General features: G+C 44.2%; 1 protein-coding gene across 1 annotated transcript in view; it reads left to right on the forward strand.

Moving 5' to 3' along the window:
- The window catches only part of PITPNM3 (PITPNM family member 3), a 1,847,214-nt gene that overhangs the window by 433,688 nt on the left and 1,388,012 nt on the right, over window positions 1–25,514 (forward strand). The gene's annotated exons all lie outside the window — the stretch shown is intronic.

A 25,514-nucleotide genomic window follows, 5' to 3' on the forward strand; every position in this document is an offset into this window, starting at 1 on the left:
TCGCCAGCACCCCTCTGACTCTTACATGCCGCCCTGGGCGGCATAAACAGGGTCCGCAATGAGCGGCACATGGGATAGCTACGTCACTGGTACTAATACAATGTAGTCAAACAGGATGCAAGAGGAAATGACTGGACGCCATTGTTTCTCTGCCTAAGACAATACAGACTTCTATTATTATTTGTGTAAATGTGGTTTAAGCAAGACTCAGGTTGGGTATTTGTATTTCTGTTTTTGTTCTTATACACTGGGTTGGGTGGTGTCCAATGTTGGCATGCTGGCCGAGAGGCAGATCCAGGGCACATTTCAACATGACCATTGACTTTATAAATGAATTCCATTCAGATTCTATATATACACACATAGATATATTTTGTATGAATACGCAGAGCTTCAGAATGATCGCAGTCCACCAAAGGGGAGGGTGACACCCTAGACAAGTACAGCCAGGGTCAGGCTCCAGGTCATGACAGAGGTGCAGAGGGAGGGGCCTAGTGGTGGCTGAATGTGGGGCTCATTCATAGTTGTTCTTGTACGATCTTGTTTTTGTAGCAGAGTATCACCAGTACAACAGTGTGCAAGTCATGCAGATCTGGAGTTAAGAAGATACAACACAAAGGGACTGCTCCTTGCTTATTACTGTGGCAGGTACTTGCACCAGAACATGAACCTGCAAAGAAAAATCTGTATTATTCACAATAATGCAACTGGTGCAAATATGCATAGCATTACACACCCTGCAGCCTTCCCAGTCCCAGCCTTACTCCAGCCCTTGGAAGGAGCACACCTCCAATCATTCCTAGGCAGGGCTGGGCTGTGGAAATGTTTCAAAACCCACAAATAGGTTTGTGGCTGTACCCTAACTTTTTCACCTAGTCAGAAGCTAGAATGCCTTCTCCCCATCACTGGGAGATTACGCATGTGAAAAAGTATTTGTGTTTATACCTATGTACGAGTGTGAACACACGATTTGTACATCACAAGCATGTCTTCACACTCATAAGACAGGCCAGTGGCGGCTTGGTGGACCGGGGCCTTGGTTGGGTGGTGGCTTTTCCTGTGTCTGTAGCATATTCACTGGGCCCAGTCACATCTGCGCCGCACCCTTTGGTCCAACGTGTCTCATTCTTAATCCCTAAATTGACATAAATGCCTCTGTATTTCTTTCATGATCCGACACATAGTCACGTTACAGGCTTGGATAATAACCCCTGGGTGCACTGGCGCTAAACGACAATCTCCCTCTCAGCCCTTTGACGCTCCCACGCCACCCCGGGCCAGAGTTTGTAGCTCCTTGGGCCACCGGGGAAGGCAACAGGGCAGGGCTCTGAATGGGAGGAGAGGCGTGGGATGGGGTTGAGTATCACACTATGGGACATATTTACAAAGCTCCTGCCGCACTTTTACCCATGGTTTATGGCACTGCCTCAGATTTACAACATAGCGTAAATCTGGGGTAGTGCCAAAACTAACGCCTTTCCAAAGCAGGCACACATAGAATGATGAAAACGCCTCCTATGATTGTTTTTGCGCAGAATCTGTCCCTTCCTAGACAAAAACAATCATGCCAACAACACAAAGATCCTGGCACTATGGTGCAAGTGTGCCTGCATTGGCACTCGGTTGCAGTTTGTGCACCGGCAGAAAGGACAGGAATGCGCTGTATCCTGTAAAACTAATATACATAGTACATATCTCAGCCTTTACCAGATTAAATCCCAGTCATAGAAGGAACACACAAGACAAGCATAAATTCAGCTGAGCCAAGTATAGTAAGTACCACATTGTTTATAGGTCTGTGCTTGGCAATGCATGAACACTTACTGGTGTTCCAAAGTCCCTGCAAGTGGCACCCCCTGCTGTGATTCTTACAAGCTCCACGTGAGTTTTCATGTCTCATCACGTGTCCTCACTTGACCTTGTCCTCATCAAGAACATTTGGGAGCCTGGAGGGGTATCCATCTACCTATGTATCTCAGGCAGCTGCCAACGCCTGTAGGACCCGGGCACCTTTTAGAGGTATTGGGATGATAAGGGAGGAGATGCATATTTAAACTGAGGTGGAGAAATCGACAAGAAGGATGATGATTAACATTAATGGCAATCTTAGTAAGTGTTCTACATCAGTTACTCATGGGTACGTGATGTAATGTGTGAAAGACCCATAACTGCTCATTTGTTACTGAAGTATTGATAGAAAAGGTGTGTAACCAGTGCTTAATTTGAGCAGGTGGTATCCAGTGCACAGCACTGGCACTTAATTGTGAACACCGGGGCTTATGATGGTCTGCTACATGGTGGTTCTGTTTGTCTGATATAGAGAGAAGCACAGCCACAGTTGTTTGTTGGTTCAATATACTTTACACATTGCTGATACCTGCCTCCCAAGCTATTCCTATAGCTTTGGGGAATTGGAATAGTCTGAATTGTCACTCTTGGAGGAGTGTGATACCTAGTAGTTGTGTTGTTACTGTTATTGGCAGCCCTGGTAGGAACAATATGTGGTGCAAGCTACAGAGGTCTCCTGACAAGTGTCCCTGCACTTATGTTTCACAAATTAAGCCCTGTGTGTAACCCTTTCCAAAGTGTTGAATTATAAAAACAGGTAAATGTTTTCAGTGTCATAAGTACGTTAGTTTGTACCTGTAATACACATATTATTTCATGTTGTTGTTTCACTGTACACGGCCACCAATGTCCAGTCCTGGGCCCTCTCATCCCTCTTCCAACTCGTCCGTTCCTATAACCTCTATGATGCTGCTGCTCACAATCTTTCTCTCTTTTCTGCGTGTACTCCCACATGCAATCTCAGATATCTAGTTGGCCTTCAGTATCTGGACCAGGCTTGTTATCAGATCACTTATGCCACAGTCAATTGTCTATGAACATGGAAACCATTGAAGCAACTCTACTAAAGTTATTTTCAAATGACTAAAGTCTGTCCATACATAATTTGTGTCCCATGAAAGGTGTCATTTGAAAACATGGCTATTGCAATAGGCTTCTTGTGGGCCTCCCCATACTCTTTTCCATTATGTAGATATTGTCCACATCTGGTGACTGGGTGTACAAATGCATCCACTGCAGATATCCATGTCTAACTGCATGGTCACAGGTTTGAAGCTTGGCAGGTTCACTCAGCCTTTCAGCCTTCCTTGGTTGATAAAATGAGCACCATGGAGTTGGGTAGCAGTAAGCATGTGTTATGTCGGTCAGTGCTAAGATACCTCTGCTGGGGTGAACATGCGCTTTACGACAACACATATAATACAAGATACTCAACTTTGCCTTAAGAATCGTTTCTAAATACACTTCCACCTCTGTCTATTGTTATGAGCATTGTATAGAGCACAACTTATTCTGGAGGGTACCCTGGCTCTAAAACATGAGCTGTACGGGTCGGGCTAGATGGACAGCCAGTTCTTCGGTTTCTTGTGGAATTTAAGAACCGAAGAGGAGGCTCTGATGTGCAGGGGCAGTTTGTTCCAGGCTTCAGGGGCGAGGTAGTAGAAGGCACAGCCACGTCTAGTAAGTTTCTGGAAGTTTATGCAGTTATTGAGGTGCGCTGAGCTAATATTGTGTAAGGCTTTTTTGGAAGTGTGCGTGAAGAGTTTGAAGAGATCTCGTTTGTGGCTTGGGAGCCAGTAGAGCTCCTTGAGATTTAGGGCGATGCAGTTGTGAGGCGGGAGGTTGAGATTGCGCCTGGAAGCTGAGTTTCGTATGGTCTGGAATATTCTGGCTAGTTGAGCCTTGAATCCAGCACGGAGCGGGTCACCTAGGGGCATATCAGCAAGGCGAGGCGATAGAATTATCGCCGCTTTTGCGGCCGTTTTCGGCCGAAAAGCGGCGATAATTTTATCGCCTAATTAGCAAGCTCACGCTAACGCGTGAAAACTTGCGTTAGCGTAGGAATTCCTAACGCCCAGCTTTGCATCTCTAATGAGATGCAAAGTGGGCGTTCCTGACCTGACATGACAGGAGAAATGTCGCTAAGCGACATTTCTCCTATCATCAAGCCCCACGCTATGAAGCATAGCGGCAAGAAAAGTAGCGATAGCCCCTGTTATTGCTACTTTCCTTACGCCTGCTTCAGGACTGACTTAGCCATGATATCCTATGGAGGGTGGATATTATGGCTAAGTATGTGAGGCCCTATCAACAAGCTAACGCCACATTGCGTGAGATTATCACTGGGTTTCCAGCGATAATCTCACGTTAGGCAGTTAGCGTGAGGATTTTTATCGCTTTTGAGATAAGCGTTGCTAATAGCACGCTATCTCGGCGATAACAATCCACGCTAGCCGGCGATAATTATCCTAGCGCTTAGCGATAATTATCGCCGGGTGTTGCTGATATGCCCCCTTGTGTGCTGTCACCTATGAACAGAGCTCTCTTTATATGGCTCCTCTAGCAACTGCCTTTCTTCCATCCTGCTAAAGTATGTACCAACTTGTAATCTTCGCTCAACCATCCATCATCTCCCGGTCACCCCAAAACCACTTCCAGATGTTGGTCCTGCTATCCATTGGCACACTTCTGTCTGGAACACTCTCCCAGCTGAATTTGCCTCCGTTTTGCATTTGCCTGTTACAAGGCGGCTCTAAACCATCAGCCCATGTGAGGACAGGCACCACTGTGATAATGTATAAATGAAACATTTGTCTGTACAGTCACATGCATGACGATTTGACAAACCAGCACCAGACCTCAGCACCACAAACTCCTCTATGTGATTTCATTATAGGTGAACAGTGAATATACACTTCACTGTTTGCTGTACCCAGCATTTCTTCAAATTCCTTTTGTTGCTTAAAGAAATAAAGAACTAAAGAAACAAATGCTAGGTGCATGTTCTATGGGGGGTTGGGGGGGTCTTTGTGCTATATGACTGATGCTGCTGTTACATGACTCAGTGATATTCATTCAGTGGACTTGTGAAGGAGGAAAGTCTGAAGGAACCCACTGTGAGTGAAATCTGTGACCCTGAGATCAAACACAGGTTCCTGTATGTATGCATGTGGTACTTGAATAGTGAAAACCCAGACCTGTCTTACGGGTGGGGGTGAGTTAGGGGGGGAGGAGTTTGGATTACAGAAAGTCAATATTCCCAGCCCCTGAACTTTTTGTGGGGCCTGCTAGATTGCAGATTTTTCAGCAAAGCTACCCTATTTTTTAATGACAAGGCAGCTAACACGGCTAATGCCACTAGATGGTGCCAGATGCTGGATCGGCTGTCTGCACTCTTTACTGGCTGGACACTTTAATTAAACCCTGACTCTGGTCTTTGTATTATGAAGGGCCAAACCCCACCTCGGTGCTTTGACCCAGGCACTGCAGAGATGTCTGACCTGCCTTCACAAACCTACCTAGGCAACAGAGTGCTGTACAAGGCGAGCATACAGACAGTGAGCGACTCGGGGGGAAGCTGGGGTTTGAGAATAGATACTTGGTCTGTGGAATCCCTGCAGCGGATGCATCAGTGCACTGAGTCTCTCACATGGAAACTAAAGGCATGCTCTGCTTTTACAGCCAAATCATTAACATGTATGTTGTACACCCTAAGTGTAGACCTTAAAAGCATTAGACAAAGATAATGCAAGAGCTGTGCACGGGTAGAGGAGAGTCACTGGTCACTTAAAGAGGAGGAATGGCTCAACCATGAGCCTCCAGTCCCTGCAGGGTGGAGACCTTTCAGACATCTGAAGAGCTTGAAGATGCCAATCTGCACCAAGTTACTGCTTCTCCAGCAAAGGCCCAGCATGCATTGAAGGAAGGTGCAATGAAGCTACATGCTGTCTCTGGCATAGGAAGCTGAACGTTTGAATCAAGGGACCCACCACAAGAACACAAGAGCTGTTGCATCTGCCCCTCACGGCTTTAAAATCCAAGGCCTGGCCTGCAGCATCGGTCCTGGGGCCATCACTCCATCCCCGCAGGATCTGAGCTCATTGACAGCAGTGGGAAGGTGCGCTGCTGAGCCCTAAGTGTAGGAAGACTGCAGGAACATGTATGGAACTCCATTACCTCTCACTTCATGATGTACATAGCAAGGCATGTGGGAAAAGATTTGTAAGATTCTAATACAATGCAGCGCAAAAGCAAACGTTGCTGTGCTGCCTGGCGTGAAAAGGAGAGAGCAGAAAAGCTCCATATTTACTAAGAACTGATGATGTTTGTCTCCCTGCACAAAGTTCTGTTTACCATTTTTAGTAGAGTGGACTTGGAATCATAATTAATGGGTACTTTCATAGCAGCACTTAGGTGCCAATCATGGAACAACACCTTGAAATAAAGTAGCTCAAAACAGCACAAACCTCTACTTTGCATTATTATTGGGCTACTTTGCAACCCTTTTGTGACCCAAACTGGATACAAAGGGGTAGATTTACAAGGTCTGGCGCCACCACTGATGCGCCGCATTTACAGTGCGGCGTGCCGTGGCCCATGGATGGGCAGATGCGTGTCGCATACCCCGGCGGAAATGCGGCGCATTGCTGGAGTCACGTCGCAAGCGAGGGAACGCCCACCCTGCGCTGAAACGCCCACATGAAACCTGACACAGGTTTCATATGGCGCAGGGGTTTACAACGTGACACATCTCCCTAGATGCATCACGTTGTAAATACGGTGCAACATGGCGCATGTTTTACGCGGCCACTGCGTCACAGAAGTGACGCAACGGCGGCGTAAATGTGTCGCAAGGGGCTTGTAAATCTGCCCCAAAGTATTAGCAAATATGTCAATGCGTCTTTGGAGAGTCATATATGTGCTTCACAAATAACTCAGCGTTATATCTCTATCTCCGATGAATGAGCCATCAGCCATCTTGAAGGAGCCTAAATATAGCTTGACATTCACAAGTAAAAGGTCCGCCAACTTGTATTACCGAAAACTCATAGAGATCAAGTTGCCTGGAAGTGTGTTATGTTTCTTGTTTGAGCAACTAAAAAATACAGTTTTTACTGAAGTTTGTTGGAACAGAAAAACATTAGGTTATGGCTCTCAATGTGAGTGGGCCAGTGTTTTGTGCACCTAAAAACCAACACCGATGTGTTTAGAGTTTATGGGGTGTGTAAGTTATTTTCTGTTACAAGTTTTGCCCACAAATTGAGGCATAGAATGCAGATTCTGATGAATATTTCTTTATTTTCTTTTAATATTTATTTTTATACAGAAAACAATCGCAACAGCTGTTACAGCGTTAGCATATGTTGAGTAGGTGCCATTTATATATCTGTGTTTAGATAGATAGCCCCACCTGTCATTATTATGAAAGCGAGAGAAAGACAAGAAGGAAAGGACTGAAAAATAAGTGGTGAAAAGAAAAGAGAGGTGGGGGGCAGGCACTGAGAGTGAATATTTCTAAATGCAGAGTTCTCTCCTTACAATGCTCTCCAGGCACCAGGCTGGATCTGGAAGCCTTCTTCGTGAGTGCTCCCGCACACCGCTAGGTGGCGCTTTGCAGCATTGCTTGGAATTTGTTCTGCCCTGGAATGATTTTGCTGCTCTTCCTACAATTTTTAAATCAAATTCCAGTCTGCAGGTAATAAAGTCCCTACGCAAAACTACATGCCGCAGCTGTGAAAAACAAATATCAGTAACGGACAGGCACAAGGTGTGTCTGTGGTGTCTGGGCTCGGGTCACGACTCGATGTCGTGCAATAATGTGCTCCCATACACTAGAAGGTGATCCAGGAGAGGAAGTAAAGCTTTATGTCTCTGAACACAAGAAAATGTTGCAGCCTTCGCACCAGTCCTGCTCCAAGTTTCTGAACCCTACTTGACCATGCTCCTGAGGCTATTCCCGCAATCGGTCAACCTCATGCTCGAAGTCCTCTGATAAGTCTAGGTCAAAGGGCAAATAAAAAAAAAAGCAAGGTGAGTCTAGACCCTGATACCCCACTATTAATCAAAAGAGAAGGGCAATCACCCTCTAGGCCTCCAATTAAGTCTTAAAGGAGGCCATGTTTCAGATCTTTTTGGTGTGCTTTCGGCAACCTCTGGTGCACCGTAAGGCACCAAATGACCACTGATGCCCCAGCCAGGTTACCACCATCTGATCCTTCCTCTGCACCGTTTGATTCCTTGAAACCCACTTTAAGCCCTCTACTGGCCCCCTCACAAGCTTCCATCCATTCACACTTCTAGACCTGTGCCAGGGCCGTTACGTGTCCACTCCAGTACTGGTGCCACCGGTGCCAAAAGAAGCTCCAGTGCTGATTCCAATGTTGTATCCCGAACTGAGTGTGGTTCGATCTTGGCTGATGTTGCATTACGAGATTATAAAAGCATTACCGGTCGCCAAACATCCTGACTTTGACTCAGTACCTTTAGCACAGACTCCATTATTTTTTTGGCTCTGACTCTGAACAAGGGACACCTGAGTATGGGGCTGATGTTGGAGGGTATGAAGATGAATTTCTCCTCCCTCATTATACGGATAACTTTTACATCGATTTACAAGATCCACAAATGAAAGAAAACGATTCTTATGCAATGGTGGTCAGGTGTCATCTGATTTACAGCTGCCTTCAGTCAGGAACAAAACAAATATCCTCATAGAAATTTTGCAGCCGAGCCAGCCATGTCCGAGCCTCTGCTTTCTTTTAACGAAGCCCTCCCTGATAACTTGGTGAAAATCCGCGTTCTTGCTCATTGGTGAATAGGGAAGTGGCCAGACATCATAGACTGGTTTCTGGCAATCCTGATTTTTTTACTAAACATCCTACGACAGAGAGCCTTGTAGTTCAGGCTATAAGCAGTAAAGTGAATCCCAATTCATTTCACACAACTCCTCCGGATATGGAATCAAAGAGGAATGATGCTTTTGGCAAACATATATTTTCCTCTGTCAGTCTAGCTTTGCGGTCCATTAATGCTGTCTGCCCATTTGGCCGCTCCGTGCACGCCCCATGGGACATAGCCAGCGAGGTTTGGCTGGTGTTCCCGAAAGACTTGGCACAGACAATTCATGATGGACAAGACACGGCCAAATGTTATCCAAACTGACTGAGGGAGGGCAATTAGCACCAATGGTGTGGTTTGCCGACTCATGTGGATGCACTCCACAGGATTTTCTGGTGATGTACAAGCCTCTCAGGAATACGCTTGTTCAGTGAAAAGGTAGAGATTCTGCATTGGAGCACTTTAAGGAAAGTAGAGCCATGGCATGCTCCCTGGGCCGCTTGACTCCTGCAGTTTTCACACCAATTTCAAAAAGTTCAGAGGCTATTCTAGGGGTTGGTGTGTACGAAAAAAGACAGTCTCCCCAACCAGTGCAGCATTCACCCCAGTCCTTTCGAGGCAGTGGACTTGGGTTGGACCTGTGCAGGTGTGCAGGCCTGCAGGGGCATCAGTCGTCCCATCACCCCTCCCCTGTTGCAACTGCCACCAAACCACTGCAGTGTGTGCTCAGTGATGCATGCCCATCCATTGGGGGAGATCCAACACTTCCTCCCAGGGTGATGATCCTTCACTTGTGACAGATCAGTCCTACAAATCACTCAGCATGGTTACCCTTTCTTTTCTTTTTCCCCCATCAAACAATCCCCTCACATCAGAGAGAATTTCAGCAGAGCACCTGTCCATTCTTCTGCAGGAGGTGCGAATGTTGCAGTCCAAGGGTGCTAATGAGAGGGTACTCAACTCAGAAGGAAGGGTTTGCTGTTCTCATTATTTCCTTGTGTTGAAAAAGAATGGGGGTCTTCGACCTAGTTTGGACCGTCAGCTTCTAAATGCCATACTGTGGAAGGACAAATTCTAAATCCTCACACTGGCCCAGATCATGGGCTCTGATCCCGATATTTCAGCCTCAATGGTGAAGTCGAATTTTAAATTAAAACTATGAAAATGCCACTTTTAGAAAAACTGTGAAATACTCCTCAGAAATAAGTCGGAAAAAGTAAGACAAGGTGTGAACTCTGTCACTTCTTTGTTTGAATATATTATTGACTTTTAGAGAGTCGACATGTTCCTGTCAGCCATTTAATGCCTGCAGCCTTTCTCTGGGGCATATGATTGGGTGTAGCTGATAGCTGGGCTTTGTGTATTCCTCCTAGACAGCCACATACAATGGAGAACTTAGGTGTGCCGAGCTGGGAGCAGTCCTACTTACACTTGAATACGTTGTGTCCTACATCCACACAAAGGGCAGCATACCCCCTGTAGTTAGTCTGGAACCAGGGGACACGAAGGAAGGAAACCTGTGCACTTCAAAAGGAAAACACTAGATGCTTCTCCCACTTTAAAGGAAGATCTATGTACAAATATTAGACCCCAACACCAACTCTACAGCACACTTTTGGACCTGTGGAGACTCTGCCAGGAAGAAGGACTACTGTGCTGCTGAAAGGACTCCCACTCTGCTGGGGTACTTCCGAGCTGGACTGCTGCTTAGCTGGATTGTTGCCCTGTTGCCCTCCTCCCTGATCCAGAGGGATTTGAACTTGCACCAGTACCCTGGACGCCCAGGGTGACTCCAAGGGCTCCTCTGCGGGTCTCCTGTTTAAAGCCACAGGGACATAACAGGCTTCCAACTAATTGTACATGCACCAAGATCCAGCTACAGCAGGCTCCTTACCCCCAAGTTGCCATCTCAGGTCCTGGACCGTTGGTGTGGCCTCAGAGAGGCTGAATTGAAGTTTTTGGGCTCTCTGCGACTGCGAGTGGGCCTGTTGGCTCCAAAACCTTGTCACTCACACAGTCTGCCAGCGTGAAGTTCCTTCAACCCAACTCTGTGCACTACAGCATTGACCGCTCGCGTAGAGTGCCACTGTGAAGCTCCAGCCCGTCCGCTTGGACGACAGTGGGATCTTTGTGCTACAGGAATGACCATCCATGACACCAGGCCTACTCTCCGCGCTACATTGATGACCATCCGCGACACTTCTCTGCTCCTCGCGGGCCCCTCCATCGTGAACAGGATTCATTGCGCTGGACCAAAAAGGTAATTTTTCAGTGGGACTGACCTGGTCCCTGTATCTGACCTGTGCTCCATCGCGGTCGGCCTGTACTAGTGACTTTCTCCTGGTCTCGCATGACCAGATAGCCGTGGTGATTTGGGCTTTTTGGCGCTATTTTCACTTAAGTCTTTAAAACTGAATATCTCCGGTTCTACTGAATGGATTTTTGTTGTTTTGGTCATGTTTTATTTATTACATTTTGCTCTATTCTTCTAAATTGGTGTGGGAGTTTCCTTGTGTTGTGTTTTTACTTTATTGCTGCTTGAAGTATTGCATAAATACCTTACACATGGCTTCTAAGTTAATCCTGACTGCTCTGCGCCAAACTAACAGAGGGTTGAGCACAGGTTAATTTGGGGTTTTCTCGTCCCTCATCTTGACAAGGATTGTGATTGCTGCTTGAGTAGGGTTGTAGCCACTCAACCAGTAACACAGCTGTGTAGTCCTAAATTCACCACATGCCTGTGTGTTCCTGCTTTCACCCTTTGTTTGTTTTTTTGGTGTTTCTCTTCCTCTGTCTTTCTGTTGTTTGTTTTTTTCCTCTCTTGCTCTCCTAAATGTCTGATGCAACAAAAATGCAGTCCCCAAAAATGAGTGCTGATGGACCCCACTCTCAACCCCCAGCTCAAATTAAGCACTGGCCATTGGCCTTCAAGGGTTTTCTTCCCGCTATGATAATCCAATAGGTGTATCCAACCTTGCAGAGATGTTGTCAGATGAAGCCTTGAGATCCGTGCCTCTAGTGAGGTATTTGCTACAGCAAGAGACTCATTTGAGAGGTAACTTTATTCAATGGACGTAATCCACCGTCCTTCTTCAGCTGTGCACTCACAGGTCAGCTCCCTTTTTTGCCCAGTCTCTTTGAGGATCCCCTTGCGGACACTCGATAACTTTTCCATCTTTGCACTTTTTCCCATAGACTTTCATGGAGTTGCATGAGAGCCAGTGGTTTATTCATTTCTTCTCCATTATCTCCGTTTTACCTTGATCATTGCTTTACAAATAAGTTTGCTGTAAGTAGCTAGTGAGTTTATCTTTATTTCTGTGAACTGCAGACCTTACATTCTTTCATCGTTCGCTGTGTTACCCCTCATGTGGGTGTTTCTTTGTGCCCAGGACATTTCCTGGGAGTCGTTCTGGACTTCAGTCCAAGGTACCAAGGGTTGATGGATGATACATGATATCTGACTGCGAATAACAATTTTGCTGCAGCAGTCCTGGCCTCTCGTGTTCTCTTTCATCTTGGCCTGATGGCGTGTTTGATGCTGTGGAGTGTGTTCTTGATGAGACCTGTTAGGAAAATCATGAAATCATTTCCTTAGTTTGAGTTTCCCTATCCAGTATTCTCTCCTCCTACTCTCTTCACAGATGTGGAGTTGCTGCAGGAGTCGAATTGTGGTTGGTGGGAGTGGTTTGCTTCCATTCCTTTTTTTTATTTTATTTTTTTATTAATGTTCCACAAAAGACACTCAGTTACAAATTAACCACAGAAATTGAAACAATCCAAAAAACAAAAGATATGAAAACATAATGAATGAATGAAATAGATCTTATTATGCGCAAACTTTGCCCAATGGGCGTCAAGGCGCCCATTGGGCAAAGATAATAGATCATGTTGCTTGTCATATCTAACAAAGCTAAGCATAATTGTTTACACATTAAAATAATCTTTTAACGGACGCCATATAGTAAGACCAAGTCGCCTCTTGCGTGGTTTTTTCAACAGATACAAACTAATTTCCAAATTATACAAATTAAATAGCTTAGTACCCCATACATCAAAACTCGGGGCCTGGGGCTGCAACCACGCCGTGGCTATTGACAAACGTGTAACAGCTGCAATAATAAAAAGAAAAAAACGATACTCAAACAAAGGATGCCCTTGGGTAGCTTCATCCCCAATACCTAATAAAATTAAATTCGATGACAGTGAAATAGATTTACCAAGAACATGAGACAAAAAGCTTGAAATTTGATTTAAAAAAGTAATAAAGAAGGGCAAGTATAAAAAACATGTACTATATCAGCATTACAAGCTCTGCAACGAAAGCATTCCCCTGAGTTAGAGTATTGAGTTGAGCTGCCCCATTTCATCATCACCACCGGAGTACGATATAAATTAAAAATAGTTTTATAGAGTTGGGCCTTTAGAGAAGCCGAATAAAGAACCATGTCGGCCATCTTAATAGATTCTTGAATGCTAATAGACGAGGATAAAAGCCGACATGACCACTTCTGATTAGTTTTTTCAATATCATCTACACGACGTTCTAAAAGCACCTTATAGATAGTTCCAATTCTGGTCAGTGTCAACTGGAGGGACATTTTGGATAAAACCAATCATGCTCTGGATTCATGTCAGAGTCCTCACCTTACTCTTGTTGGTAGAGCAAATTTTTTTAAAATGATCATATTACCTAGAGTACTCTACTTTTTTCGCGCCGTTCCCCTCTTGGTTCCTAGCTGTCAGATTCGCCAGCTACAGTCGGTTTGTGAAAAATATCTCTGGGCTCCAGGAAAAATCCGCAGAGCTTCACGCTTGATGACGCTTCCGCCTGTTCGCGGGGGGTGGGGAATTCCGGATTTTGCTTTTTATCAGATTTCTTGTTTACTTTTAAGGATGCGTATTCTCTTGACTGGTGAGGAAAGCTCTAATGTGGCAGAAGCACCCTCGATTTATCAAATCGCGCTTGGTTCTATTGCTAAAAAATGTTTGATTTCTAATATTGATGGCAGCTACTACAAACGCACTGGGTTTAAAATTATTATTTCTGCTTTTAATGTTTGGAAATCTGTTAGAAAAATGTGCAATATACCTAAATTTACAGTATATACTCCTCTTAGTGCCCCTTATCTCTTACCTTCTATTTTTGGTTTTCTTCCATTCCAATGGGTTTGGGCAGGCGGATGTAAATTTCAGGCCCATGGGGTTGTGGTAGGCCATGGTGGGATTAATTTACTGAATATGTTTAGACCCTGGTGGCACGATTTACAATATTCAAGCACGTTCTTTTCCATTTCTGTGATTTTCTGTGATCCCTTCCTTGGCTTCGAATAAATCTTTTACTTTAATATGAGTGCCCTGTGTTTGTTGAATTGTGCCATTTCTGGGTGTGTTGTGAGGTAAATGTGCTTATGAAGTGCATTATATTGGACTGTTCTTGAACTCTAGGTGGGAGCGAGATTAAAGTGTTAGGGGCATATTATCAAGACAGGCGATAAAATTATCAGAAAACTGCCACTAAAATGACAATAATGGGCTTGATAATATGCTCTATGGAATTTCCATAGAATCCCATGTTCTGGTGTGAACATGGGCTTCTATGGGAATTCTCAAGGGCATATTATCAAGCCCGTTATCGCCGATTTAGCGGCAGTTTCCTGCCGCTAAAGCGGCGATAATTTTAACGCCGTCCTTGATAATATGCCCCTATGTTCCTTTGGGAAAGATGATGTGCTTGATTGGTGAAATCAACTATATGTGTGGGCGTGGCCATGAAAATGTGGTATTCCTTCTTTTGCTTTTGGTTCATTCTTTCTTTCCTCCTTGTTTACCCTTTGTGCTATTGCAAAAAAATCAGGATTACGTACAAAGTCTCAAAGTTCAACTTTGCAATTTAGTTATCCATCTTTCCCGGTGATGCCTTTGCCTGTCTATGCCAGTAGTTCTTTCTGAACCTTTTCTGTTCCTTCTCTCACAGACCGGAGGTGTGGGTGGGAGAGGGTCTACAGGTAGAAATGGAGAGCCATTTGTAACAAACAACTGCAGAACAAACTCACTCTGCTTACGGTCAGGTCCAAGATACCTCAGAAACCTAGAACCTCATTGAAAACAAACCTAGAACCTGTGCTCCACGGAACTCTTACTAATCAATGATTTGCAGTAAGTTCACCAGCCGGAACCACAGAGGAAGGGTCTGCAGTGCCATGGGCCCTACTCTCTGGACCAACTTCAACCGTGACGCGTTCGATTCAGGAGGACTTTATAATCAATAGGCTCAGAATGTCACCCCTGTGGTGCATTTTAAGGGACGAACTCTGACTCCCTGGGGTGCCCACAAGTTACACCCACTGAATGTCATTCAGACCCAACAATATGACAGATTCCTTTACAAGCTTGCAGTTCCTGCTCTAACAGGTAGCCAGCCTAAAGAGACACCTCAGACTTGTGCCAGCTGGACCGACAAGAATGCTGAGTAGCCACTCGACTACAAACTGCATGAAATTCCAAATTCAATGTATCTGTAAATATATATAGTTACTCCCTTTTCTTTGTGCGCCTGAGCGCTACTTGCTGTTCTTGCAAAGATTCCAGAGGATAGAAATTGTTACAGCAGGAGAGCACAGAGGCCACTAAAACTTCTGGAGTCTGCCCCCACCTCACAAAACCCCTCGAAAGGCACTGCCATACTGCAGACACAAAAGAGGCCAGACATCACAGCGCGTGAGCCTCTGATGCCTGAAGTGAGAAGCAGGGGGAGAAGGGACGGAGTAAGGTGAAGCCCTTTCTATTCTGTATTCGGACTCGGAGTGACAGAGGCGCTATGACGAGCCTTTCATCTGCTCCGCTAAGAGCAGGCGGCGAAGTCCATCTTCGTTCCTTGTCAGGCGAGACATCTCCGGCTTTGATCTCCCACATGTCTCTCCTCCGGGAGCACGTGCGCTGCCTCCCATGCACCCCTGATGAGCATCCCTGCTCCTCACTTTGGAATTCTTTGTCTGACTCTCTTGATTGTGGCCTGTCTGAGCATGACTTCTGGAACGTGTGCTCGGCTACGGAAGCACAGAGCGTGCAAAGGTGGAAAGAAAATGGTTTCTTTCTTAAAAGAATCCAACGCTAGGATGGTCTCACCGTGGAGGTAAGCTTAGCTGGGTAAAATATTATTATGAAATGAAACTTGCCGGTCAGTTCCTACTACAGTTCAACTACTTCTGTAAATAACAGTGATTAATGTTACCAATGGTGGAGTATTTATCAAACTCAGAAGGATCAAGAGCAGACACACTTCGGGCTAGAGGGCTGATGAGTTTCCAAGTCAAAAGATTCACAATTCGTTGTCTATGTTACACTCTGTCAGCTACTCTATATATGTAGCTCTAGTAGTAAAAAATAAAATGACGGCCACATCAGTGGTACTCTGAGGCAATACAAACTGTTCCTTCTGCCGCTCGTGGCTACTAAGGACATCTGGGGAAGTGGCCGGAGTCAATAGCTGCTCTCAGTGTCCTGATCTCTAACCCTTTACCAATGAGCAGACCAATACTATGGGTGAAATATTCTTCAAACTAGAGCCAATCGTTGAGACCAGTCTCCCTCCTCAAGTTACGCATCATGGACCGCAAACATCCATCGTCTCCTGACTGGAATCCCACCCTGGCATATCCTGTACCCGGGTACAGGACCTACGGGCTCCCTCATGAACGCCTCCATGGACCACACGGAAGCATTAACGCTGTTTTGACCGAGCGGCCACAGCGCCCTGACCCTACGGCTAGGTTTGCAGACACAGTTGATGCTTTTGGATGCCGATCTTCGGAGGGCGTTGCATTATTACATCCTCAATTTGGCCATCGCTCTAATAGCCACGATCACAAACATTTGGAGTTTTATGGTGTACTTCATTGTAGCTCTCTCATCATAAACATAACCCTTTCAACGCTTACCAACGGTGAGCTTTTTGTCACTCGCTACCCAAACATTTGATGTTAGCCAAGGAGGTAATGCCTGCCCAAAATTTGGTTCAACACTTTATCAGGAATTCATGATCTCGTTTACTTTTTCTGTCGGATCAGGGGACAAATAACCGCTCCTTTTTGTAACTTTCTCTGGCTATAACCATGTTCACCAGCAGTAATCACTCTTAAGAGCAACAGTGAACTTTCTCACAAGCATCACAAGAACTATAAGTGAAAAGATACACTATGCAGCAGTGCTCAAGGGACTGGAAGCCCTTACATGTAAATCTAGAAACGTATGCAAGGTAATGTCAAACATTAACTACAGAAAGTAAAAAGAATTTAGAAATACATCTGGATTTGAGAAATAACTAAGCATGTTCTACGAGAGCTGCTTTGGTCAACTGAATGTTCTATTCTTAAGGCAAAGCATATAAAGTAACAAGGAAAAGCCACCATTTTATATGGGAACTGGTATAAATGCCCATCAACACAAGGTCTTCAAGAGGAGTCTTCACATACTGGAAATTACATTTTCTATTACTAAGGAAAAAAATAACTATTTAATATACAATAACAAGGTCTGTGCTTCAAGACAAATTCCTTTTATTTTCTAAGCGATCTCTTCAGTCATGGAAATAGTATCGCATATTATGAGTTAGTAAAGTAGAGACGAGTTGTGGGTGTTACTGGGTATGTCCACCTATAACTATTGGTAAACATTTGCAATCTACGTGTTCAGGGGTACTTACTGACTATTTACACATCATTTTCTAACCTACAAAATGCAAGCATGGGCTGGAGGAGTTAATGGTGATCGGGAAAGAACATCTCACTATTTAATAGTGTGTTTCAGAAGGAGTTTCTAGTTTTGTAAAAGACTCCCGTGGAGAAACAAAAACATTTCCACTTGAGAACATGTACACATAATTACAATTCTACATGCAGAAATACTTGCGCATTTAGTATCCCTGAAAGAATACCACCTCTCTTAGCATTATTTGTGAGTTCCAAAAAGTCTTAAATTTGCTTCTGGTCTTGAAATCTACAGACAGAAGCAATTTCTGAGTCAAACATGTGTGAATCAATCTAAAGCTAGAAGCCTCTCAAGTCGACTAGAACATAAGATGGAAAGTGCTGACAACAAGCAGTGGAAAGTGCTTCACACATGGTGTGACTGAAGAACATTGCATAGGAGGGCTGCCGGGGCAGCAGAGAAGCTCTGCACTAATCAAAACAGAGAGGATGTGACGTAAGAGCGCAGAACTGCTGATTTTGGAGCTGGGGAACCAGGTCCGAATTTCAGCATCGACTCAACATCCTTGAATTCTGGGCAAAATCACATTTGGACAGATTTATCAAGGTTTTGCGTCGCCCTTGTGCCATGCAAGGGGGCACAAGGATGACGCAAAACCTAAGGAAAATGTATCAAGCCACGCCAGGCCACCTTGTGTAGCGATGCATGACTTGATGAATCTCAGCCCCTGTAGAAAGAGGAAAATCACTCTGAGGATGTTGCAGGAACGTGTCCCTTCCTGCACAAAAACAATCCTGCCTACAACGCAAGTACCCTTACACAATGACACAGTGGTGCTTGCGTTGGCGCTAGGCAGCCAAACGTGCGCCAGTGTTGGGAATGCCTGTATAATTTTAAATACAGCACAATCCTGCCCTTTCCAGTTCACGCAGCACAGCACGGTGGCTTGCTGCATTGGGCTGTGTGAAAAAATGATAAACATGGCTATCCCAGTGTGTAGAAAAATTAATGTGTCCATGCGTAATGTAAATGGTGTTCATGCAAAGCGCTTCAATACCTACAGATAAATAAAACTACAAAAAAACTCTTTGGTAATTAGGAAGTTGGATATGTTTGGCTCAGGTCCATACTCCGAGCGCAAGGAAATCAGTGGCGTTCTTCAGCTTCTACTTGCAATGTAAGCCTGCCACCCTTGCAATTTTCATAGATTACAGCGATCAGATCCTGATGCTTTCAGCAAAGGTTCATGGGTATGACTATTGTAACCTCCTAAATTATTTTAGGGAAAGGCACTTCTTATATTCAAATAGTTACTGTATTGACTAGAAATTCAAGTCCAAAATCCATTCTAATAAAGCATTTTAATATACTTCAATATAACACATGCATAAAATCATTCGTTATGGATATTTTGGGAAATAAGCAGATTGAAGACAATGATGGATTATTGTAGGTGAATTCAGCAAAAAACCATCGCTTTGTTTCCTTTGATGCCTGCAGGGTTCTCCTATTCATTTTTCTTCTCTCTTCTCTTTATCAGGTAAATCCCTGCAGCTCCCCTTTTTGTTTGAATTCCTCCATCTGCAAGAGACTCTGTGTTTTATTATTTTGTTTTTTGCACCAAGTCTCATATTGTTCCCTGCTGTGGTGTCATGACGACCTCTCGGCCCAGCTCTTTTCATTTTTAGGTCTGGGTACTGAGAGCGAGGCTGTCAAACAGACTTATTGCTAACAATATACATAGATTTTTTTAATTTCAACCACCGGCTTTCTTCATCTAGACTCTGTCAGCCATCGATTTGAGACTTTGTCAATCACATCTGGACTCAGCCCAGTGGAATATTCACGCCTCACCGTAGGCTGGTTAGGGGCATCCTTCCATCTCCTTTTGAGTGCTTGCATTGAGCTGCAAGAGGGACTGTCTTATAGATGAAGATCTCATGCTGGCACACCTGTGTGTGTCTCACTTTAATGATCTAAGCTACATGCATTAGCGTTAGATGTGAAGGACATCTAACCTGAGCTTCAATTGGAATTCCATAGAGCATATTATCAAGCCCATTATCGCCGTTTTAGCTGCAGTTTTCTGCCGCTACAGAGGCGATAATTTTATCGCCTGTCTTGATAATATGCCCCATGAATCGCAGACCTGTTGCCTTTATCCATGCTTACTTGGAGTTGCTTATGAGCAGAGATGACCTGAAAGTAAATATACTCCAGAGCCCATCTGCGGGTCCCTATTGGCCGCATCACTGCACCTACCTTTCTCCGCTTTCCAAGCTCGACACTCCCACTGCATGGGATGTTCCCAAGTTGCATTCATGGTAGGAATTGCCGTGCATTGCACACGCCAGAGTGAGTCAATCATATATCACACAATTGTAAAACAAAAAGTGTCTCATGGCCTGAAACACTAGCTTGGCACCAAGAGAAATGTGGAATGTGAAAATTGCTTACAAAATATAGAAAATTGCATTTGTGTTATATGTGGACAGCTTCCAGACTGCTGGGTACAATATTATAGAAGTCAGGATATTAACCTATGGGAGAAGTTATACATTTTTGTGAAAGCCACACAATTCTGTAAAAGACACTTTGAAGCTGCATATTTCGGCATAACATTATGTAGTCGTAAAAGTTCGCTGATATTTCCAGGGAGTGCACGGATCCGCGTGCAGAGAGACCCTAATTGGATCTCCATTTTAAATAATGTCTCTCCAGGGAACATCTCAACTGTGAATATAACATGAGATATTTCTTTTGAATTTTGGATGACGTTTTTCTTTCCCATATAACTGTGCAAACTGGAAGGATCCTAGAGATATGTGGAGTAAAATACCTCGCCAGGCCGGCCTTTGAAGATGCTTAAAATATGAATGAGTGATACCGTCGCTAGGATTTAAGTTACATTCTCAAATACCAAAAAAAGGACAGGAACTGTTGCATATTGAACAATCCTTTTTTCACGCTTAGCTTGCAAAAAATGTTAAATTGTTTGTTTGTTGATCGACTTGCACATTATCAGTTTATTATTAGTTTTTATTTACTCTATTTATGTTTTACGAGGCGTCTACGAACAATGGTGATACCCCTTGTATAGATACATGTACATGTAAGAATAGATTATTTTGTTGTGATTGAATTCATCTATACAGTGGACTGAATGTATGTTCTCAGACATTTTTAATTAGGACATGTGCGACTGGGCTGTGAAAAGTCACTATTAAATGTACCTTTCGAAAGTATCAGAAAGTGTCACCCAAACAGTGGCATAGCAAGGGGGAGGCAGACGGCGCAGGCGTTCTGCCCCTGGCGGCATGAGCTTTGGGGCGGCACCCCCCCAGCACTTACGTGCAAAAGGCCTAGCTATGCCACTGGACCCAAGTATTCACTTAGCAGTCCATGATCTTGTCCTGCGCGTACCACTTACTCCTCAGGGTTCCTTAAAGCGAGCAATAAGAGCCAGTGGCGTAACCCCAAATGGTGGAATCAGTCTGCTGAATGTGATGACCCCTGGCTCCCCCTTCCCCTGAGTATCTCATATTTGACAGATATTTGAAGCGTTGGGAGCCTCCCTGCACCATAGGGGCCTGCGTTACGCCCCTGATAAGAGTTGAGACTTTGCTGCTATTTCTTTCACATGCTCTTTTTTGGTATTTTTGGTAAGTTTACAATTTGTAGTTTTGGTTTTTGAAACTACTGCTTTCAATTCAGGAAAGGATTGGATTGCCCTGTATGGGGCAGAACTTTAGGGTTTTGACAACTTAGAGGGCTTGCTTCGTACTGAAAACACATTTTTAAGATCACTCTGTTCTCTCCCCCAGAGCACCCCGCTAATTCCATTAAGGTTGGATATGGGCAGAACATCAATAGTGGGTAAGGCGAGGCTTCGCCCACTTCTTTTTTGGCTCCGCCTACAACAGGCTCCTGAGCTTTTCCACTATTCAGCTGCCATGACGAAGTGCTTAAGCTTGACCGTTTAAAACAAATTGGCTGCTTTAACAACATCCAGAAATGGCTTCAAGCACTAGGCCTGGGCAATCTATGGAAGGAAACAGATGCCAGTTCTCTTCCCAGCAGAGAGTGGGTCAAGTCGTGCTACTGGAATTGGGCAGGAGAGAGAGTTATTACACACACAAGCAGGCCGACTTACGTTAGCATTCCTGGAATTTAAGCTGTTTGGTGTATATGAGCAATATATGGAGCTTATTACTATTCCTCAGGAAAGAAAGTTATACATTTAATTTAGGTTTGGCTGCCTCCCTTTGAGATCGCTCACGGGATCATGGAACAGTGGCGCTTTGGCTACATCACGTTACCATGAGATTGATGAGACGATAAAACACATTCTTTTTGTATGTTTGGCTTATAAATCTGTAAGACACAAATGGCTAGCCCCTGTTTGTAGACAACTGGGAACCCGTTGCCATCAGGAGGCATTGTGCATCCTCCGAACAGATATGAGGCCGGTGGTCGTATGCGCAGTGGCCAAATTCTTGGTGAAAATGTGGCTCATCAGGAAGCTGGTAATACAGAATGTCTCAAGCAGACCCTTATCAAGTGAGGTAATTTTAGCTCCCTCAGCATCTAGCCTAACCTGATGTCTCTATTCCTATTTTTTCTAAATTGAACACAGGAATAAGGCACAATCTACTTAGATTTTGCTTCTGGTTCCCAGGCATTGTTCTGCATTAGGGCTAGGCCTAGAGATTGACTGAGGTCCATATAGATATGTGTGATCCTCTGCATGTTTCAAAGTATCCTTGCACATGACTCTAGCACTTTATTAATTTTAAAAGGCCCTTTTTCTCCTGAGGCTTTTATGGAAAGGTTGTCTGGCTCTAGTAAACGGGTTATTATATATGAAATATTGTTTTAAATTGAGACTTTATCTGATGGATTTTTCTTAATGATATTGATTTTTAATTTTTTTAACACATTTTTATTTCCATTTTTATATTGTATAGTCCACATGCAAGGGCCTTTGTGGGTATTTATACTTGGATTTTTTTGTGGGAGATTCTTTCAACAGTACAGTCTATGTTTGATGTAAATAGGGACTTTATTAATTAAGATGCTATTTTACACTGTTATCTTCTTAGGCTTTATAGTGTAATCGTCAAGTTCTGTTTTTTAATATCTTTGACTGTGTATTGTACTGTATGCCTTTATACTTTGATGGTCGTAAAGACAGAATAAAGTCTGACGAATTGAATTGCTATACATGGATGGGATTGCCATTTGCTTATGTTACTTCTTATATTATACGAGTTATTGATAGTGCCTCGCCTGCAGTGAGGTTCTTCTAGGCGTGTATAGCTGGGTTGGCTTCCCGTCAAAACTGGTGTATCGAGTTGCCAAGATATCCAGGGGGTATATACAACACAATGTTGGAGGTCAGTGTTACACCAAAATTGGTAACTCTGTGCTCCGACATTCTTAAAATGCAGGGATGCGCTTTATTTACAAAAATACGGTGCACCCCTGTGTTTCCCCCTTGCTGGCTCTAATAAAGCTGCCTAGAGCCAGCACAGTAACCCTTGCGCCAAGGGTGCCTACGCTGCAGGGGCGATTGTGTAAGTGTAGGAAGGGACACCTTCCGGCACATAAACAATCTGGAAAGGCTATTTTCTCTTTCCATGTGTGAATGCAGCACGCATGGAAAGAGCAAAACACGTGGAGAAATTAATAATTTCTACTCGCATTGCCAGGCTGAGACCAGGTATTCCCTGGTCTTAGTTTTTGGCGCTGCCCCAGCGTTATAAATATGGTGCAGCGTCAAAAAGCAATTGGTGTTGTGGCAGAACACTCACTGCAACACCCACTTCACTCCCCTTCCATGCTAAGTGAAGAGTGAAAGGGGGCCTTATTTACAAGGCGGCGTTAAGCCACATAAAGTGGCTGAACACCTCTTTGTAAATAAGGAGAAGGGGATATCGCCACCAGAATGTCGCTAAAAGTGATGTTCTTGTGGCAATATCCCCTTGTCGATATGCCCCATACTGTCATGATTCTTGGATGTCTGAAATCTCAGGTAGATATAATCTTAAATGTGTTACACACAGGGCAAGGAAAGTACTGTGCTATGGATATGTGGAAAACTAGTTCCATTCATTTTCCAGGTAATCAACTTTAAAAACTTTTAAATAGACATAAAAGACAGACTCGTACCCCCTGCATTCAATGCAGGGTTTTTTTTTTCTATTTAACAAGAAATATCTAGTCGTGACTTGCTCGGTTTTTTCCATCTGATTCGTATGGGCCATTTCGACATTTTCCTGTTTGTGCCACAATACCTGGTTTGGCAAAACCTGTCTGGAAATGTGTACGTCAGAAGGTTCGACCTACAGAGAGCAGGCCTCCAAATGCCCAGATGCTGGAGGCACTGTGATGGACGAGCCACTAGCAAGCAGAGAGCTTGGCATGGCAGGCCCAGCCGAGGCTGTGCAGTGAGAGGCCTGGCAGTTCACCCACCTCTCAATGACGTCAGGGACCCGTGGGTTTGACGGAGCTGGAAAGCCACTGGTTTGCAGCTAATGCACAATTTCGGCCAAATCCTTTTATCACCATTAACCTTAAGGGAATTCAAAAGTTGAGAGAATAAAGGCCTAAAAGTCCTAACCGGTGTTACAAAAACGTATTAACTCGACATTATCAAAACGAAAAGAAAATATTTAATGGTGCATAACACATGAAGTAAGTTTAGTCAGTTTCAATAGAAGTGCCTGCGGCCATCTGTGCCAGAACCGGTGGCAACAGACTGACTTAACAGATGATGCTCAGTGGGGGAGGAATGCCCGTTGTGTTTAATTTGCCAAGAGAAGCGGATTGTAGTCAAAGGCAGTCCATTCCAATCCAGTCACAGAAAGGTGGCTGGTTAAGATGTTAAGGTTGTCTGTGTCAAACCCATCTGACAATTCCAAGAGGCCCTCGTGTTGTTAGCTGCTTGACACTGAACGCCTGTCCAGGCAATCTGTTCCATGCCAGATTTCAGTATGATTGGAGAAGAATGCAAAAGTGAGCTTGATTACATCAATGCAAATGGTTGCATGTCAGAATATTGTTTATTAAAATAATGTGTGACATTAATAGTGTGCCCTAAATATAGTTTGCAAAGATATCATCCTATTAGGTGTAAATGTACTATTATTACATTCAACGGGATGACATTTTTAGGTCTCGCCTGACCCAGCGCATGCGCTGGTCTGGCGAGACTTATTGAGAGGGCTCCAAAAAGTGCTACCAGGCCAGCCTAGAGCTACAGTGCATGTGCGCGGGCGCGCGCGCCGCGCTTTACCGCGATTACTTTCACTTTCACGGCCGCGTTTGATGCGATCACTTTAACTTTCGCAGCCGCACGGCCGCTTTGCATAGCCAATAGGTCTCGCTTTTGGGACCTTATAAGTATTTAGTCATGCAACTGTTGCATGGCTAAACACTTATAAGGTCCCAAATGCAAGACCTATTGGCTATGCCAATGCTTGTTGTATATGCTAACAAGTCGACCATATTTCTCTCAGATGATTGGCTACGATGTCTGGTAGCATATTTTTTATAAATATCTATATCCTCACTAGGAGCTGATTTCCTGGGGCAATAAAATTGTACTCACTCCAGGCTTCAGTTCAACCAGATTTTATTAACACCATAAATATGACTTGCTAACGTGTTTCGCAGACTGGCCTTGCTCACGGATGATGTTAGAAATGGGGGTCTCTAGTAGGCAATGGTTTGCACCGTTGTCCAAGTATAGACCCTTATTCCTAGTCAGGAGGAGGGGAATACGCTTCTAAGATAACCCCTGCTCACCCCCTTGGTAGCTTGGCATGAGCCGCCAGGCTTATCTCAGAGGCAGTGTGTATAGGATTTGTGCACACATACAGTAATACATTGAAAACACTACAAATGGACACCACACCAGTTTAGAAAAATAAGTAATCTTTATCTAAACCAAACAAGACCAAAATGATAAATATCCACACTACAGTAGTAGAAATATGACTTTCAAAAGGTAGAAACAGTTCTGTTCAAAGCAAATTGCAGATGCGACACTTTCAACACAAATTACATTGGATGTGTCAAAATGAAAAGCAAAAACTGCCGCAGAGAAGGTGATGCGT

Source organism: Triturus cristatus, chromosome 3_2 (genome assembly GCF_964204655.1).
Source record: "Triturus cristatus chromosome 3_2, aTriCri1.1, whole genome shotgun sequence".
Classification (NCBI taxonomy): Eukaryota; Metazoa; Chordata; class Amphibia; order Caudata; family Salamandridae; genus Triturus; species Triturus cristatus.